The following is a 10,587-nucleotide window of genomic DNA, read 5'->3' as shown; positions in this document are numbered from 1 at the left end:
AGCACTACCTGAATGTTCCCTTTTTATTGACATTATAAAGCATTTAAAGGGATACTCCACTTTTTTTTTGGAAATGGCTTATTTTACAACTTCCCCAGAGTTAAGCTGTTGGGTTTTACCATTTTCAAATCCATTCAGCCGATTTTCTGATTTTTAGAAGAATATCAGTAACCAGACAGTTTCTGGTCTCATTGACTTCCATAGTAGGAAAAAAAATATACTATGGAAGTCAATGGGACCAGAAACTGATATTCTTCTAAAAATCAGAAAATCGGCTGAATGGATTCGAAAACGGCAAAACTCGACTGTTTAACTCTGGGGGAGTTGTAAAATAAGCCTATTTCCAAAAAAAAAAAGTGTAGTAGGCCGATCCCTTTAAAGGTACACTGTAACTTTTTTGGTACAAAATGTAAGTCAATACATCATCAAACCTCTTTTCAAACCCCCTTTTCCTGATGTGGTGTTCAGGTCATTTTGACCCGGAGATGATTTTCTTTTTCCTGAAACTATCACATTATACTAAAATTTACAGACTTTGGCTTTAAAAATGGTGACAATAACATAATAGATTTCTAAGCCTCTTCCTTTTCTTTTCTTTTTTTTTTTTTTTTTTTTGTAGGCCAGGAACACATGAGTGACTTTGTACAAAATAAAAGCATTTCAAAAATAAACTTCCTGGTTAGACAAAAAGCATGATAAACTGCATTTTTTCATTTTGTTGAGTATTGACAAAATTTGTTTGTCCTGATGGTCTGAAAGAAGGAATGCAAAATAAAAAACCCCAGAATTGTTTCATAATAACCCAACCACATTATGTTTCACAATAGAAAATTGTCTTACAAAATCAAGCAGAACAACCAACATAACCAATCTAACTTCTCAACCAAACTAGCTTAACTAAAAGTTAGCTTGTTTAAGACAATCTAACTCCCTAGCTTTAAACAGGACAAAAAGTTAAATCGAACAATGAAGAAAGAATGATTAAACTATTAAACTTCAAGTAGGGCAGAGCAGGGCACAACCTAATGCTTTTTGACTTTCTCAGTTTGTGTAAACCTGCTACTTAGGGTTCAGAGTATTATTTTTTCCATCTATTAATTTCCCACATGTCTAGTACAATTAGCTATGTGGTTTTGTTTCATTAATACAGCGTATACTTTTTTCTTGATTTACCCTGAAATAGTGGAAGTGAAATGTGACAACAAGCCCCATAGGGCAAATATGACAGATTAAAATGTTATCTGATCTAATAAAAATATATATACAAGACAAGCTAAAATAGTTTCTCCATAAAATAAAATCATTTAGTTTTTCATATAAAATATTGGCATTGCTTAATAATTATTATTTTTTTAAACAACAAAAAGCAGACACAGCATAGTTCAAAACATAATAATTATTATTCATTTCTAAACATTGACTCTCAGTCTTTAGTCACCCTTTTCTCATGATTTCTCAATAGAATTTATAAAAGTGTATAGAACAGAATAGTTCTAATAAACATTGTAACCCAGTGTAACAACATGCCCCATCTGCACAACTGGGATTTATCCTAAACCTGGCGAATTCTGCTTGTTAGTGAACCATTAAAGAACTATCTCAATTTTTAAACAGCACATTAGAGATTACAATAGTATCAGATTTGTATAATTCGAAAATTCCAATTCTGAAGTGTGCATCCGATGGACATTTTTTTTATTTCAGGATACCACGGGAGAGGATACGTCATAATCGATTATGGAGGAGAACAGGGACGCACGTGTTTTGAAATGTGAGTATAAATAACCCTAAACATGGTTCCTTGTGTTAGAATCACATTTGTTGAACTACTGTAGAGTGAACTGTTGAAGGTGTAAAGACGCTAGGTAGTATATTTGTGATTTAAAAACACGTTTTATTTTGTTTTGCTAACAAGGGCCAAGATAGCAACATACTATGACGGCCATGATCCGGCCCACATCTGGTATATGTGGATTCAATGCGTACCAGATGTGGGCCAGATCTTGGCCTATGTTGCTGTCTGAGAGCTCCATTAAGCACACTCACATGGATTTGCATAAACCATATGTATCTTAAATACGCTTACTAAATGTCCGTTTATCATCTGACAGGAAAATCTTTGAGAGTTATTGCAGATGAGCACGTCACAACATATGCACAATGTATTCTGTATTCATGCATATCTGTTATATTACAAAACAAATGACATTTTGCTGGTTTTACTAAAATATCCACAAATTCCCTACGGCCCATGAGGCCTTGCGTCAAAAGGTCAAAAGTGGGCGCGTCTTCCGGTTAAAAAAAAACCAAGCGCGACTTGACATGCTTGACACTCGTTCATTCAACAGTTGACAGTCATTCAAGTTATGACGATCCAAACTAGTTAACCAACGTGGGAACACAACCTCAACGAAATTCAAAAGGGTGAAATAACAGTACCTTTAACCTCCGCAGTAGTTGGTTAGTAGTATTATAATAACATTATTAATAATCAATACTCATCAAGGCATGGTGACAGACAGTTGTGCTGACAAACAATTAAAATAAAAAATACACACTTAGTCATTGTGCTTTGGAGTTTATTCAAAATTATAAATGAATGTGCTACTTGAATACATTAACTGGCACATTTGGTATTCTGTCAACTCCGGATTTGATCCTGAGTTTAGATGTAACATCGTAGCGAACAGCCAAACACATGCTGATAGAGTTTATAGAATGTTAAGAAGTTAAACAAATGTACACAGGAAGATTCGTCGTCTTTTGGGAGGTGATGGAAACTACAGTCGTTGGCAGGATCACTCTGATTTAGTTTTCAGCTTATGTTCAAAACAATCCCGTTTAAGCCACTAAATTAGTTTAGTCCGGCTATACATACAACCGCGAACAGCACATGTTGTCCCTGAGCTCCGTAACGACATCTCTCATAAAGATTTGCGTCTTTAAATAGTAAAATAATTCTCCGAAAAACAGCTAGCCTCTTCGCTAACTAACACACAAAATACCATTGGAATGCTACTTCCGCCGCCTCACCGGAAGTTTCACCCACTTTATTTTTTACAGGAGCGCCCCTCGGAAACAGTAGCGGTTCTAGGCACGGGCGAACCGGGCAGTCGCCCGGGGCGGCATTTCTTCATGTCACATGGGGGGCGGCACGAGCAGTTAAAAAAATCCTCTGTGCCGCGAAGTTTTTCTATTTTTTATCATTTCGATTCAATTATTGGCAATGGCGCCCTGCTTGCTGAGAAGGTGCCGTGCGCAGAAGCGATGTCAAGGGAATCTCCTGATTAGTTTACGTATCGCGTCTTTTGCGCGCTCGAGGTCGTTATTTCAAATCCTCTATGTTTCAAATAGGCGCACGGAAAGAGCGCTCAATATGCGCTCACGGGACGCGCGCTCATAAACTTTTCAGTATTGGAGTGCACGTGCACCCAAATACTTGGGCGTTTTTTCTGTTCTCCGTAAATACATATTTTAGCAGAGCTACAGCAAGCGTTTTTCTGTGGTGGAAATACATTAGCTACTAAAACTCCTTTGTCGTTGTGGAGAGCACAGTGTAATGAGTGCATGGTTCTATAGCAACGACAGCCATGGGAAAATCTGTACGAATTTTACTATTAATAATAAAAGATAAGCTACTGTGCATTATAAATGTCAGGAATGTATCTTTTTTGACTCATTCTTTTTATAGAGATGATTTAAATGCTGAAATATGAGGTTTATCTTTATATAAAACCTTTTTTTTGTGTTGACCTTTTTTAAGTTTAGTAAGTAAGATGAAAGACACTCCTTTAAAACAAACCTTTAATATTATTTACTTGGTGAATTGATTTCACTGTGTATTAGGCATTTTGAACAAGATTCTGTGTGTGATCATTTTGGTCACCATAATATTATCTAATACTTTAATGATCAACTAAAATCAACTTTAATTATGAGTTTTTACAGTAGCCTATAATAGGCCAAGTTTTTTTGTTTTTGTTTGGGGGGGGGGGCGCTCGAAGGGGGTCTCGCCCTGGGTGTAATTCAAAGTAGAACCGCCACTGCTCGGAAACTTGTGGATATTTTCAGTGAAAAAAAAATAAAATAAAAAAAAATCTTCCCCATGGCATCGAAAATTGTATTATATCGAAGTTGTAAATGACAACACTGGTGTAGTGTGCCATTTGAAGAAAGGTTGGGAAATTATTTCAGCAAACTACCTCTCATGTAATCTGTCCCCGGCTAGTGTTACAACTCATTTGTATTTGCCATTGACTCGCATAATCTGTGTTTAATTTTTAGTATACAAATGTAGCTACCATGTCTCAAAGTTTGAGAGATCTTGCACAAACAACCACTGAGTTACTGATGCTCACTTGTTGAGAAAAACTTAGATGCAAGTTATTTTTGTACTCAAAGATCGCTTATTTTACATTTAAATTACACTTGAAAATATATATTTTATTCATTAAAAAATAGGCCAATTTAGGCGCAATAAATATTAAAATAGTACACAAGTATGGGGCCTACTACTACTACTAGTACATTCATAATAGTACATTTCAAGTATACCTGAAAATTATTTTAAACTTGACTAAATTTACTTAATACTTATAATAAAAATAAAATTATCTTAAAATATACTTATTTTTTTAAGGCCAAGCATGCATGAGGCTCTGTGTGTAACAATGACCACATTTATACTTCTCTTTATTTACTTCTCTAAACTCAATCCCACTAATGACAAAACGGCCTCCACAAACCCAGGTCAAAGGGAAGAGATGGCCATTGAGACATTTGTTCGTAGATGTTAACAGCGATATTAAAGTACTGTAGTACACATTCTACACATACTGAAACATATACCATATACTCTACACATACTGAAACATATACCATATACTCTACACATACTGAAACATACCATATACTCAATCAAAGACTTCATGAGTTTCTATTTTGTTGAAGGTAATCAAATCAAAATATCTGAAAAGTACCACTGTAACCAAAATGATTACCTAAAACCTTCCTTCACTGGTTGAGGGTGGATTAGTTGTTGTAATAGATGTGTAAAATGGACCCACAACTGTGGTAACATTGTGTGCAGTGTTGTACACATTGTGTGGTTGTAGTAAACACACGATGCAGGAGATCTGAAGAAATGCAAATATTTATACACATAAACTCAAACGATTCTGGATGGAACTGACAGAATTTAGGGACAGAATCCGAAATGGCATACTTCCCTACTATTTAGTTGGTTGAAAACAGTATGTGACAAAAGAAGTATGTCTGAATTAACAGTGCTCATAAAAGAGTAGGTAAAACGTCCACAGGAGAGGATTTGTGAATGGCAGTGAAGCGTGAAGTAACTGACTGAGGTAGGTCACATGACAATGACAACTTGGCGAGTATGTCTGGATAGAACATACTTTTTTAAACTTAAAGGGATAGTTCACTTTGAAATAATTTTTTGATATGTTTTAGCTTACCTCAAGGGCATCCAAGATGTTGGTGTCTTTGTTTCCACAGCATTTTCAATTTTGACATTTTTTGGTCAAACCGTTGTTGTCTATCAGTCATACACTGGAGGTTAAGGGGGTCCTCCCTCGGTTCACCTCAAAGAGCATGCACAGAGAAGTCAAAATTAAACATGATTTAATGACTCATAAATGTAATTACACACTGATGGCCTAAGACACGAAACGAACGGTTTGTGTGACAAAACGAACAGTATTTATATCGTTTTTACCTTTTGTTAACAGCCGTCGAACTGATCTGAATCAGATGTCCAACTGAACCGAACTGAACCGTCTCCAGACGTTACGCCGGAAGTGATCTATCGCGCGTCTACGTCACGCATTGTTTACACGGAGATTTCCGAAGTTTTACCTTTCACTAAGCATCTTTAGATATACACTCGTATGGGAGATCAAGTCGAAGGTCTGTTCCGCCTTGGAAGGGGTAACGCCTCTGCCCGAGTGTCCACTGAGTTGCTTATTCGTACCGGAGGGATTATGGTCAGACATAATTCGGTGGGGTCATTGTTCCAACATACATAGCATGTCATCCAGGAGTCAATCGTGTAGCAGTTTTACTCTGGTTGTGTTTATTTTCTATTCAATGAAGACAACGCCGATTGAAGAGGTCTCAGGATCTTTATTCTGCAGAAATACAGAGCACAATTATTACTCTTTTTTCCGTGGGATACACGTCTCTCCCTCTCAGTTTCATACAGCTCATACAGTACGGAGAAAGCAGCACGCTCGTCAGATGAGCGAGAGAGAGCACACCCGACCCCGTCAGCGGAAAATGTGCTTCTCTAGATGTTAATCTAATCAGCTAATAGTTACAAAACATTGGGGAAATAATAAAATTAAATAAAATCACAAAATACAGTACGCCACAAAGCATATAGGTCACCCTTAAATGACATACAAAATAATATAAAAGGGAAAACATAATGTCCTCACCACTTACTTGCAGTAGTAAACACATTAAATGGAGAAAAATGTCAAATTAGGGGTTAAATTACACAAAACACAGGTTAATTGCACAATCACATCACTTTTGCATACAGACCTCACTTTTTTTGTATGTATCAAACACATTTCAAACATTTCTCAACATAAAACACAATAAACAGTTTAACATACCTGCAGAAATACAGAGCACAATTATTACTCTTTTTTCCGTGGGATACACGTCTCTCCCTCTCAGTTTCATACAGCTCATACAGTACGGAGAAAGCTAGTAAGCAAAACCAGTCTCGGTAAAACACTCAAGCAATTAACTACATTAAATTTTATGACATCACATTTCACTTAAACATTGTTTATCTCATGAAATAAGTCGATTACATAGTTAAATATACTTCAAAATGTTCTTACCAGCACGCTCGTCAGATGAGCGAGAGAGAGCACACCCGACCCCGTCAGCGGAAAACGTGCCCCCAAATACGGCGCTGATCGCACATCGCACGAGCTATCGTTGCGTCACCAATATGTGCCCCATATACAACAGTATTCTGCATAATTGGTTCCCACTAGAACTATGTACATTTTATCGGATTACAACTCACACAAAATACGAAAACAAAAATAGTTAAGTTTTGATGAAGTTCACTAACAATCGTAATTATATTTCACAATTTTTTAAACCAGCTACAATCGCACCAGTTTTTTGATCAAGCAACAATTCTGGTGGCCCTCCATGGTTCACGACATTTGAAGTTTCGTTTTGGCATGTTCATATAGTTTGTCCCTAATCCGACATCACGCTAGATTTTGTCACTGCTCTTTGACCCTCCCAGGGCAATGTGGTTGTTTTGACTGTAGTGGACTGGTTCTCGAAGGTTGCTCATTTTCATTCCCTTGCCTAAATTACCTTCTGCCAAGAAGACAGCGGTTGCTGTCATAGATCATGTATTTCGTTTACATGGCCTCCCGATGGACGTGGTCTCTGACAGGGGTCCCAAATTTATTTCCAAATTTTGGAAAGAGTTTTGTCGTTTATTGGGGGTGAGTGTCAGTCTTTCTTCTGGGTTTCATCCTCAGAGTAACGGTCAGACCGAGCGTACCAACCAAGACTTGGAGAGAGTGTTGCGATGCTTGGTTTCTCAGAATCCTTCCTATTGGAGCCAGAAGCTGTCATGGGTTGAGTACGCTCATAGCTTGTTACCAGTGTCATCCACAGGCCTATCTCCGTTTGAGTATAGCTTAGGTTACCAGCTGCCTGTTTTTCCAAGTCTGGAAGTCGCAGTCCCTGCCACTCATGTGTTTGTCCAGAGGTGCTGTCACACTTGGATTAGAGCCCATGCGACTCTCCTTCAAGTGGGGGCGCGCACAAAGGCCCAGACCGCCACCGGTGGAAGCCTCCCGTTTACGTTGAGGGTCAAAAAGGCTTTCTTCCAAGAACATTCCTCCCCTTTCTGAATGTAACAAGTTAACTCCCATATTCATTGGCCCGTTCACTGTCACCAAAGTTCTTTGTCCAGTGGCAGTCCACCTCAAGCTCCCTCCTGCCTACAGGAGAATTCATCCCGTTTTTCATGTTTCCAAATTAAAGCCTGTGTTTCATTCACACATAAATCTGCCAGCCCCGGTTCCCCCTCTGCCGCGACTTGTAGATGGGGAACCTACTTATTCAGTCAGTCATATTCTGGACTCGAGAAGGAGGGGACACAGATTTCAGTACCTGGTGGACTGGGAAGGTTATGGTCCGGAGGAGAGAAGTCGGATTCTTGCTAGAGATACTGGATCACTGCCTTTTCGATGATTACAATCGGCAGGGAGGCTCTCCAGGGTGTGCCAGGAGGCATTCTTAGGGGAGGGGGTACTGTCATGGTCTTTCGGGATTGTCGCATTCAGGTCGTCAGGTCGCCGTTCATAAATGGCATTTTGAGATTTGTCCTGTGCTGCCTGTCATTAATAAATTGTTTACTTGCATTTGGATCTTGGGACTCGTTATTGTGACAAACTCCTAAACTCAGGATCAAAGCAAAGGACAAAGTTGATGATCAGCATCATGGTACCAACAAAGCCTGGTTGGATTGGATTGGATTGGTTTTGTCAACTTAAAACTAATCATGTAACCCTGAGACTGTTCAACTACCATCATGGTAGATGCCTCATTACAGGAAGCAGAATCAAAACGAAACACACACACACACACACAAATAAATAAATAAATAAAAAATAAGCAGACCAGAACATTATCCTTACAGGTGTACTTTATTAGGAATTTAATCTAGTGCTACCCTATTGCAGTTTATCCACATATAGCTAATAAATAACTGAATTGTAAATTGCATAACTCAACTCAAATATTCACATATTAAGCTATTTAATAATGTTTGCAAAAAAAATGACATATTTATTTAACATTCTTTGGTGTTAGAGGCTACCACTGTGCACTGTGTCCTGAATCTTAACAGGTTTTTGGATAATGTTTGCTAAGTTCTATTTTATTATGCACGTTGATAGACAAAATAACATGTTACTAAGTCAAACTATTAACTGAGTTGAGTTTACATGCTAACAAAGAGATTAATTTAACTAATGTACAGTCATCCCAGATCAGTTTTAGCAAAATACATTTGTGTGAAAACGATTATTGGCTTAGATATTTTCTCACATAGAAAGATATTGAGGACAGATGATTGGGAGATACAGTAAATGTTATTTGTTTTATTTTAAAAAATATTTTCAAAGAAGTGTTATTGGCTTATGGATATTTGTTTTATTGAACACATACTATTATATATTAAATAATATATATTTTATTGTACTTGTGCAAAATTAATATATAAATAGTAAACTGTATGATGTTAAGTTCACTTAAACAGACACTGTTGACAATAAAAACTTAAAAACAAAAATCTTAAAATTCAATAAACTTCAATGCCTACTTAGAACTAAGTTATAAGCTAAAAACACAGCTGTGTGTGTGTGTTTGTGTGTCTTACTTCTCTAAACTCCACGCCACAAAAGATAAAACCACAAACCCAGATAGGGAAAGAGATTGGCCAAAAGTTGTTCCATGAGAGAGTGGTCTTGATTGCAATTGACCCTTTTCACATTTCCGGGTTTCTTAGAAGTGGCAGTCGTCACAGTTGGGTAAACTTCTGTTGCAGTGAATTAGAGTCTACAATTTGCTCATATAGCAAAAAACAAAACAAAAAACTCCACAGTAGTGTTTTCACAACTTTTATAAAGAGTAAAAAAAAAACTAGAGAGGGATTGATCAGCAGTCAGAAGACAGAAATATGTCAACATTTCCACCACTCCCACAGCCGCTGTATTAGAAACTGTATTTTTGTAATTTGATGCAAAGGTAATATACCAGGTCAGGAAGCAGACAGACTGGCTAAACCGACAGTCTGCTAGCGGCCTCACGTCACCAAGGTCAGATAAATCCCATCACATAGAGCCTCTTTCACCTTGATATCTTATAGAGACTGTGTCTTTTCCCTGAATTTGGATATCCAAAAAATTTTATTAAAGTCCCTGTAAAGGTAATTCAACAAAAAATTTCTAAACACATTATAAATGTTACAAATGTATTGCTAAAACATATGACAAAGCCTGTGAACTGTGAATTTCTGAAATACAGAGTTAGACCGTTAAACAGTTTTTCACCCTTGCTATTTTACGGAATTTTTGGGCGGGGCTAAAACAGGGCTCGATGACGCACTGGAGCCCAAGAGCTCGTCGACACGCCCCAACATGATGACACACGTTGGCTGATCCATAGACAGGGGCTGATCTCTCCCCTAACAATAGAGCACATTTGCATTCGCCACTCAATTGCGAGTTACTGTCAGTACTATTAGTTACTACAATCTACAGTTTGCTAGCGTGCTATGCCTTTGACAAGGAAATGCGTAGGCTACTACCTGGATGTGATCATGTACAAAACAGATCTGTGTCTTTATTTAAATTTCCTAAAAGCGATCACATCAAGAAGAGGTGGATTAATTTTGTGTAGAGCCAACCTTGATGAAGAGCTGAGGATCACCGACAGCAACACCCGCCTCTGTAGTGACCTTTTTACACAGGATCGTTTTATAAACTTTCCTCAGAGACAACTGGCATTCACTGATAA

The sequence above is a fragment of the Pimephales promelas genome, chromosome 10 (assembly GCF_988280905.1).
Source record: "Pimephales promelas chromosome 10, fPimPro1.hap1.1, whole genome shotgun sequence".
In the NCBI taxonomy this organism is placed as follows: domain Eukaryota; kingdom Metazoa; phylum Chordata; class Actinopteri; order Cypriniformes; family Leuciscidae; genus Pimephales; species Pimephales promelas.
This window is presented reverse-complemented; position numbering follows the sequence as displayed.